Raw genomic sequence first — 9,783 nt, forward strand, 5'->3', positions numbered from 1 at the left:
GATTATTCAGTGATCTCATTATGAAATTACCAGCTTTTGCTAATCCCCAGCTGTATGAAAGGTCCCATATATGTCGGTGTTTCAATCTGAGATCAGATTAGATCCATGGCCTGTTTACACCATGCTCATACGTTTCACAAACGTAAACGTTCAACACTTCGGACTTTGTTCCTTATGGAGACAATATCGGTATATGCTAGCTGTAACGTAAGTTGCCGACTTGTACTGAAATCACTGAAGAATTGTTCAAAGAGCAAGGGATCAATAGACCGATCCAATCCCCTCCGATAAGCCCCGCCCACTTCGTTTTTGACGTTAGGGGGACAACCCTGACTAATCACAATGGCGTGTCCGAAACGTACATGATTGAGAACGTTGTTCATGAATTATGCTTGTGGTACTTTGGTATCCGTCGTTTGTGAATGATATTTATAGAGGCAAGTTATAGGCATGTGAATTTTAATATATTTTAGTTGGCAGATTGCAATTGGCGAGTGAAAATGAGTTACATGCCCGATGAAAAATCGTCTGGGCCTGTTGCTGAGAATAGGAAGCGTATTTTCTTTCGAATCAATTAATCTATCTAGCAATTCACCTCCGTCAAAGATGTCAGCAGGGGAAGGGTAACTGAATTTTGTTGCTTGGATATTTTCCCCAAAAAAATTCCATCATAATTTTATAAAAACCATGAACACATCCACATGTTCATGTTCCAGATCGTTTCGGCATCTATAAATAGATTGTCAACGTTGCGCGCGGCGCCTTTACTTATCCGTTGGCGTTGTTTAAACTTAGTTAAATAATCTGAAAACATGGGTGTCTATGTTTTAATGAATTAATAAATGGTAAATAAAAAGCAGAAAATATTTCCCGTTTACTACTTTGTGCACCTTGTTTGTCTGTATATAATTAATGTAAACAAATCAGTCACAGTGCGCAACTTAGTGAACTTATTTGGAAATCTGGAAAATGGGCTTGGGCTTGGGCTTGAAAACAGTATGTTTCCATGGATGTACTCTGGACATACCCAGAAGCAAATATTCAGCAGCTGATCTGCAGCAATTCTCAGTAAAGTTTCCCTCTTCAAAATCTGTACACTATCCTAAAATGACACTGAATATAAGGAAATCCATTTTTAAAAACCATCCTTTCCATTGTATTTTTCTATACAATGTATGTAGTTTGTTGTGGAATCCTAACTTACATACAGACTTCGACAATATTTGACTTCATAAACTACCAGCGTTCATGTACAGGTATGTCACAGCACCAGAACACAAAGAAGATACAAGACCCAAGATACAGTCTGCACCTACTGGCAGACCCATCTTCCAGAAATACGAAACCTGTGATGCAAAATCTTTGAACAGAGGATCCACAGTTATCCGAACAATTAGCTAGCATTGAAATAGAATGTTACACAAATTACAAAAATATAGCTTTTTTCTTCAGAGATATTTAACTGCTATAACTATTAGTGCAAATAAGGTGCAAAGAATATATCCTAACTTCAAAGCTTTTTGTCAATACAAATTCATATTGACATTATTGCTTCTTAAACAATGATAATCTTTGTTTTATTAGATCTACGACTATATCCCTAGAGGACATTTCTAAATTTTGATTTATTTCCTTTTCTGAGATACTTATTAGTGTCATAAAAATTATAATAAGGTTGACTCAAAATGTGATAAAAGTCATAGCAAAAGTTTAGGAAAACACACATGAAAAGCGTTCACAAACCAGTGTGCAGTTTAATATGAAGCTCATGTTGCAAATAACCATCAACAAACTTGAACAATTTGTCCAAAACCAACATCTTAATAAACACTAGCTTTGGCTCAGTCCTCAAATATTAGTAACCTCCTCAAAAACTAATGATTTATAAGAAAAATTACATCAAATCTGGGTTAAATTATATGTTTCAATATTTATTCCATTACATGAAAAATCATCTGAGATTTTTGTAAGTTATTCTGTTCCAGGACTGGATAATGCCTGACCAGGATGTGACCAAAACGTAGGGTTGTCTGGATGTTGGAATAACTTTGATGAGTTATGATACTAGCAATCACTTTCAGAATTATCTTATTAGTAAAAACATCTAAAAGCAGGAACCAACAAACTAAGTTAATACCAAGTGATTGTCCTGCCATGATTTGTATAGTGTTTGTTTGCCTAGTTCTGCCTTAAAAATCATATGAGTCTGATATGTCAATCAATAAAATAATTATTTATAATTGATTAGGTTATTATTAATTTTATTACCCTTCCACATTTACTAAAAAAAACAAAATTCTTAAAACATACCCTGCTATCATTTCCAGTGAATTAATCGAAATGACAGTTGCAATATTGCTCCTAAATTGTACCAATATATGTGAATAATTCTATGTTGTAACAAAACTTCAAATGTCCTCATAATTAAGATATACACTTTATTTCAATCTGCCCAATACTACAGAAAGTCACTATTCTTCTCACATAGTTTTCGTATTCGATCCACATGGAGGAACGTAATTCAATTCAAAGCCCAATCCATCTCTTTATAAAAATTCTGAAATATTTGAAGCATAGATTTATAGGCACTCATATGAATTAATTTTGATATTTGGATATTGCATGATAGGCAACTGCTGACACTGACAATATTTTCGTTTGAATAAAAAATTGTTACTCCTCGAATATTTTGCACTATTAACAAGACACTGTGCAGTAGGCCTTCAGATTGTGCTTTAGATACTTAAAACATCCTAAAATGTGTGACAAATTTAAGAATATTTAAGAGCGAAGGGAACAGTATCCGCCACATTGTTCTTTAATGTAACACGTTTTGCTCTTTCGGTCGACCCTAGAACCGAAATCAGATCGCTGTCAGATTTGTTTACATTGTGAGACGGCTTTCTCGCCCGTCTCATTTGAGCTTTATGGCGTACCAACTCAATGCCCAGTAGGGACTAAAAACGTTAAGCAAAATCAATTTTGTAGTTACAAGAATTGTCCGTGTTTATAACCCTTGCAAAGTCTTAAACTGCTATTTGTTGTCACCAATTGGTAATGATTATTGCACATGTGCAAAAGTGAGGACATTCGTGCAAATTCTCATCTGCAGGCAGACGAAGGTTTCGTGAACGATGGTGCAGACATTTAACTGATCGTTAGGCCTATCGCGCTCCTTGATCCGCCTCAATTCCTTTTGTTTTGACCATAATGGTTTTGGTAAAGGTACACATCAAATCGCAGCTATATGTAATAGATATAGCGAGTGTAAATGGCATAATTCGAAGCACATCGCTTCGGAGGCATCGTTTTGAACCCGGAAATAAGTCTGACACATCCACACAGCGCGCAAGTTTTGATTGACAGACTGGATCGGTCTATTAAGCCTCACTCACTCACTCACTCACTCACTGTTACGAGAGTGGAAGGTAAGTAGATTGATACGTGGCAGCATTATGACGATAGGACCCGTCGGCTTGGAGGCAGTTTGCTGTGTGTGGAACATCCTTCTATAACTGCAGCATAACTTCTCTTGAAGAGATGTGGTGTGAAAAGTCAGTTCACAAATTCAGAATTGTGTGTGTCCACCATTGACGTTGATGCCATAACACTTCCGCCACCAAACTGTCGAAGTTGAACAACGCACGCGTCAGCATACCGTTCACCCTTGCCCTGCCATCTGTGCAGTTCAGATGAAATCTCGACTCGTCAGTGACCAAAACAGTGTTGTACTCCCTCAGTCTGTTTCCTACTGTCCTGGAACTGATTGGACGTAAGCCAGGAATGGTCCGAGCAGTCAAACTGCCAGTCTGGATTCCTTAGATGGGTCAGTTGAATGGGATAGTCTTGATGTGACGTCACGCGTGGACGGCCGGTATGAGGCAAATCCCATTATGTTGAAAAGGTCTCCATAGAGATGAGACCGTGTTTCGATGGACACCAACATGTCACTTCATTTTGGGACATTCCAGTCTCCAGGATACCCACGGCGCGGTGACGCTGATTTTCTGTAAGCCGTGGCATGACGTGCGCGCAGTTTGGATTCAAGTCAACGTGTTTTCCACAACATTCAGAGGCGAGAGAGTAATCAACCGCACTTCAGTTTTCAATATCAGGTGTGTGTACTTCAGGTGTCATAAGGCATGCAAAAAGTGTGGTAGTTCATTGTGCACAAAGTACTCGTGCCACGCGAGATACGTGATATCAAAGTTCATTCAAAATGCTTTGTTACATGATTATTCAGGATTATTTTTTCAAACAAGTTTTTAAATATCTTCTGTTTTATGGAATTATGGTATGCACGTTTAACTTTTTCTGTAGGGGCGGTTGGGTAGCCTAGTGGTTAATGCGTTGGCTCGTCACGCCGAAGACCCGGGTTCGATTCCCCACATGGGTACCATGTGTGAAGCCCATTTCTGGTGTCCCCCGCCGTGGTATTCCTGGAATATTGCCAAAAAGCGGCGTAAAACTGAACTCAGTCAGTCAGTCAGTCAGTAAAGTTTTCTGCTAGTATATAACCGACATCAGTCCTAACTGGTACTGTGAAGCAGTTACTTAACTCTTCAACTCTACCCCCACATACTGTTACACATGAAACATACAATGTCCCATTGTCCACAGCTACGAACTATCATAAACGAATGAGCATTTGATGTTGGTTGCACTCGTCGTGAACGTCAAGGTCACAACGCTTACCTGTAGGCTCTTGATGTCTGAGTCCGTTGCTTGTAGGGTTTTGAAGCCATCTACTTGCTACAAAGGCATGTGATAGCATTGCTGTGTGTATTTGATTCATGGTGGCTGCTGTAGCTATTGAACACACAAATCAATGACTGAAATTATGAGCAATGATCAATATAACGCACACACAAAAACAACATGGTCGACTGTATCAAAAATATTTATAAAACAAGCACCGGGTGTAAACTAATACATCGGTGCGTTATACACTGGCTAGACAAAGAAACTACCAGAAGCAAAAGTATGTTAGAAATCGGATTTATAGACGAAACAATGTTCTAAAATCATGTTGGACCAATCGTACAAATTCACATGAACACCGTCAGATGTAAACTAATACACTGGCGAACAAAACACACTATACCAAGAGGAAAGTATAAGTCGGATTCTAATATCATGTTGGACCAATCGTACAAATTCACATGAACACCATCAGATGTAAACTAATACACTGGCGAACAAAACACACTATACCAACAGGAAATTCTTTTATAAGTCGGATTCTCAAATCATGTTGGACCAAACGTTCAAATTCAAATGCAAATTTTGGCTTAGTTGACGGTACTCCCTATAAATATATTCTTTAAAAGTTCCACATTCAGTTATGCACAGTTAAATCCTCACACATTATCTTTCCTAAACATAAGTATAACCCCATGACTGTCGACCCGGTTTGGTGTTCAGAAATCATACTTATCGTAAGATGCGCCTGAGAGGACAAGGTGATCAGGTTCACCGTCTTGGTGGTTGATGCACGCCATCGTATCTCAGTTGCCTAGATAGACGTTGATGATGTCAATCACTGGATTGTCTTGTCCAGACTCGATTATATAGCTGGAATATTGCCAGGTGTAGCTAACATTGTATTTTGGCTGTCAGTGTGTTATAACTCCTTGCTGTCTATTTCAGTAGCATTTCACAGACGTTATTGTTTCTAGTCAAAACTGAAACATAGTTAGTCAGTGTAAATGCGAATGTTTTATAAAGGTATGGTTTTAGGCACCTTTGTAACAACATTCCTGCAATGTCAGGTCTGATGAGTAGGTTTACAACCCGACCTGTAGTATTGTCAGTGTAGATAAGGTATCTCAAGAAATCTATGATAGTATGGTTTTGGACGCGTTTAGCAACATTCCCTGAGTATGTGTGCGTGTACATGAGGGGGTGTGCGTGTGCGTGTGCGTGTGCGTGTGCGTGTGTGTGTGTGTGTGTGTGTGTGCGTGTGCGTGTGTGTGTGTGTGTGTGTGTGTGTGAAATGAAAACCACACCCACCGTCACTCCATGTAATAAAAGAACCGTACCCAACGTCTCTAATTTTAATTTTAAAATCCCACCCAACTTCTCTATAGTTAAGATCAGAACCACACTTTTAACTTAATCTGAGAACCACACCCGCCGTCTCTTTATTTGATATCAGAGCAACATCCACCATCTCTATAACTTATATGAGAACAAACTCCATCCACTCTTCATCTAATATTAGGACCGCTTTCTTTCATTTTTACTCTAATGTCTGAAAGGTATACAGAGAAAACCATCACCGTCCAAAATTTAAAAACCCAGCATCAGCCCAAACCAAACACTGTATCTAATATCAGAGCAACTTGCACCTTCTGTTTTTATAATATCAAAACTACCTTCACCTTCCGTTTACTTATCATTGGAATTGTGTCCACCCATTCTTTATCTCATACCAACTCCACCTAATCTATATATATCTGACATGTCTCCTCCCTCTCTTTACCTAATGTCAGAACCACCACCCTTTCCAAGTTTGAAATAAAATCTGTTTCCCACGCCTCTTTATTTCACATGCGAAACACTCTACTCCATCTTTACATGCTATCACAATCATCTCAATTCACTGCACATCATCCCAGGTTTTATTTGATACCAGAACTCTCGGCTCTCGCATAAAAGGATTGGTACAACTTGTTCCAGTATTCGGAATTGCGAAATACATGCATCTAACATGCGTTCGTTACAGAAAGATAATTCTAAATATATGTCGTGCCTTTATATACCGATTCTTATCAACCATGTGATTCTCTTGACCAATCAAATCTCCAGATAAAAGACCAACGCAAGATAAACTTTCCGCCAGCCAATATAAAGACTGTTTTGACTCAGTTTCAGCAGTTGTTCCTGCAGAATGAAGACCCTTCTCATCAGCTTAGTGGCGGCCACGGTGCTCGGGGTGGTGATGTCTCTTCCCTTCCAGCGGGACACACTTAAACAGCTAATACCTCTTGCCAAGAGCCTGGGGGCGACGAAGTTCGCCCACCTTGTTCACGAAGCCAACCTGACAGCTAACTTCACAAGGAAAGGTAATTCAATGCAGCTATATGACAGGCTTCGTTCAGAGTGGTTCAATGTCGATGGCATATCCATGTCAGTGTCGTAGATTTACTTTTGCCTGTGAAGATTATACAATACTAATACAGTCTGAAATAGTGTTGGGGAAAAGCACAATTAGGCAAGGGGATTAGGGATCTGCCACTTGTCAACACTCGCTCCTTTCTGTAACCTCGAAGAAGATTTGCCCATGATTCTTATGCGCGAAAATACGACAAACCAATGGGAATGCACGAAAATAACTGGGCATGTGGATAACAAATTTACAAACTTATTTTAATTTAATATCCATCACATATGTGATATATTGACTGGAAGGTTCTGCCCAAGTGCATACATCATAAATTCATAGTAGCTCTTTGTGTGCGACATCATCTTCTTAGTTGCTGTTCTTAGTTGCTGTTTCAGCATACTTTCAGGCTCCCCGTCCCCTTTGTGTATGGTTGTATGCCAATCGTTTGCAGATAGATAAAATGATATAGAGCCTTAACATGGAATGTTTGATTGAAGTATTGCAACATAATGATAAAGATCATAGTATAACACGATTTTCAGCGTCAGTGTTGTTTGCTTCAACAGAATGCACTTCAATGTAGTGTGTAATTATTGTTACTGTATGTCAGTGATTCATTCAGATTCAATCCAATATAAACATGTGTTATTATGAACTATGAAACAAACACATGATTTAGTTTAACTAGTTGAGCTTAAAATCCAATAACTAAGAACCTTGACTAGAATGTCATTATACAGTCCTACAAAATTGAGACTTAGACATTTATGATAAATTGATATCATATGTCCCATTATGAAATAAACAAAAATAACAATTGTGAATTGTAAAATGGTCACTCAGACCCAGAGCCTCTACTAATAAGTCCAAATAAACAAATGGTCCATTTGAGGTCACTTAATTCCTCAAAATGAAACCATTCAAACTCACAAAACGTAAAGCATTTGGTAGAATATATGGCACTTTTGGAGCCACTTATAATGTCACTTCCACTTGTAAAATGTTACATGGCGAGATACTGTACCGATATCTACCGGTTTACCGGTAGTATTGCATAGCCCTAGTTTTAATAAGAGATCAAACATTATTTGTAAAGGGAAACGTTTGCCATTGTTTTCTACGCTGGAATTATGCAATGGTTTACTGTAAAGGCTAGCTTCTTTTATCAAAATACGGAAATAAATGCTGATGGAATTGGTTTATCAAACATTTATAGACTAAAAACGAAAGATTTTACTGACGCAGTACACATTTTCAGGAACAAGTGGTTATTTTGTGACAGATGCCTTCAGTAGGGCAGCCGCTCTCGTAGTTATCGAACATATGTTATATTTGCCATTTAACATCGATGCAAAGCATATGCGTATGAAACTTTGCTTCTTTTGTTGAATATGAGGCTATGTCGTTACTTGTTGTTTCAGCTGGGAACTTCACCCTGTTCGTCCCAGACAACAAGGCATTCAATGTTCTGCCAAGAAACATCACAGGAAACAAGACCCTGCTGAGACAGCTCATCCTCTTCCACTCCGTCAATGGTACTTACAACAGATCCGAATTGATCCGAAACAAGAAACTGAGGACGCTGTCTGGAAGATTCCTGTACTTTAACCACACCAATACTAAGGTAAGCAAGAACGACAAATACTAAAGTGGAGATTCCAGTATTATAATCACGCTAAGACCAAGGTAAATAAGGACGTCAGATAATGTAGTGGAGATTATTGTTCTTTAACCACACTAAAACCAAGGTAAACAAGAACGACAAAAATATACTGGAGATTCATGTTCTTTAACCAAACTAAGACCATGGTAAAAACGACAGAAAAATATAGTGGAGATTCCTGTTCTTTAACCGCACTAAGACCAAGGTAAACAAGGACCACAAATTCTATAGTGGCGAGTCCAGTATTATAATCACACTAAGACCAAGGTAAACAAGAACGACAGAAAGTACATTGGAGATTCCTGTTCTTTAATCCAACTAAGACCAAGTTAAAAGGACAACAGACGCTGATATGTGAATTCATTTACTTTAATGATATTTAAACCAAGGCAAACAAGAATAACGCACTTTTGAGTAGATTTCTCCGTTTCAACGACACAAATACCACACTGCACTGCATTCCATAAGACCAAGGTACACAAAACTCACTGCAGATTTCGACCTTGGCCATACTGATTTAGAGCTTAGGCATTCTATTTTCTCCTTTTTTTCGTTAATGCAGGGAGTGTTCGTGAACGGTGTCAATATCACGGGATTCAACAGGAGAGCCTCCAACGGCTTCATCTTCCTTGTCAGCAAGGTCGTGCTAAACGGATCAGGACTGCTCAACAAAACCAACAACAAAAGGTCTGGACAACACCGCCGTCAAGCATATGTCCTGTGTCGTAATGGCACTTTGGGTAAAAACTGCACTCACCTTGGCAATGGTACCAATGGAAACTTCAACCATAGCGCCAACACTGTCAATCGCCCAATCCAACATGCCAATTTCTCAGGATGCATTAACGGGACTTACGGGAGAAACTGCACCCTCCATGGCAACGGTACCAATGGACACTTCACCAACCACCCAATCCAGCATGCCAATTTCTCAGGATGTATTAACGGGACCTACGGGAGAAACTGCACCCTCCATGGCAACGGTACCAATGGAAACTTCACCAATTACCCA

This window comes from Haliotis rubra, unplaced genomic scaffold (assembly GCF_003918875.1).
Source record: "Haliotis rubra isolate DU_JTF1 unplaced genomic scaffold, ASM391887v1 Scf935, whole genome shotgun sequence".
Taxonomy (NCBI): domain Eukaryota; kingdom Metazoa; phylum Mollusca; class Gastropoda; order Lepetellida; family Haliotidae; genus Haliotis; species Haliotis rubra.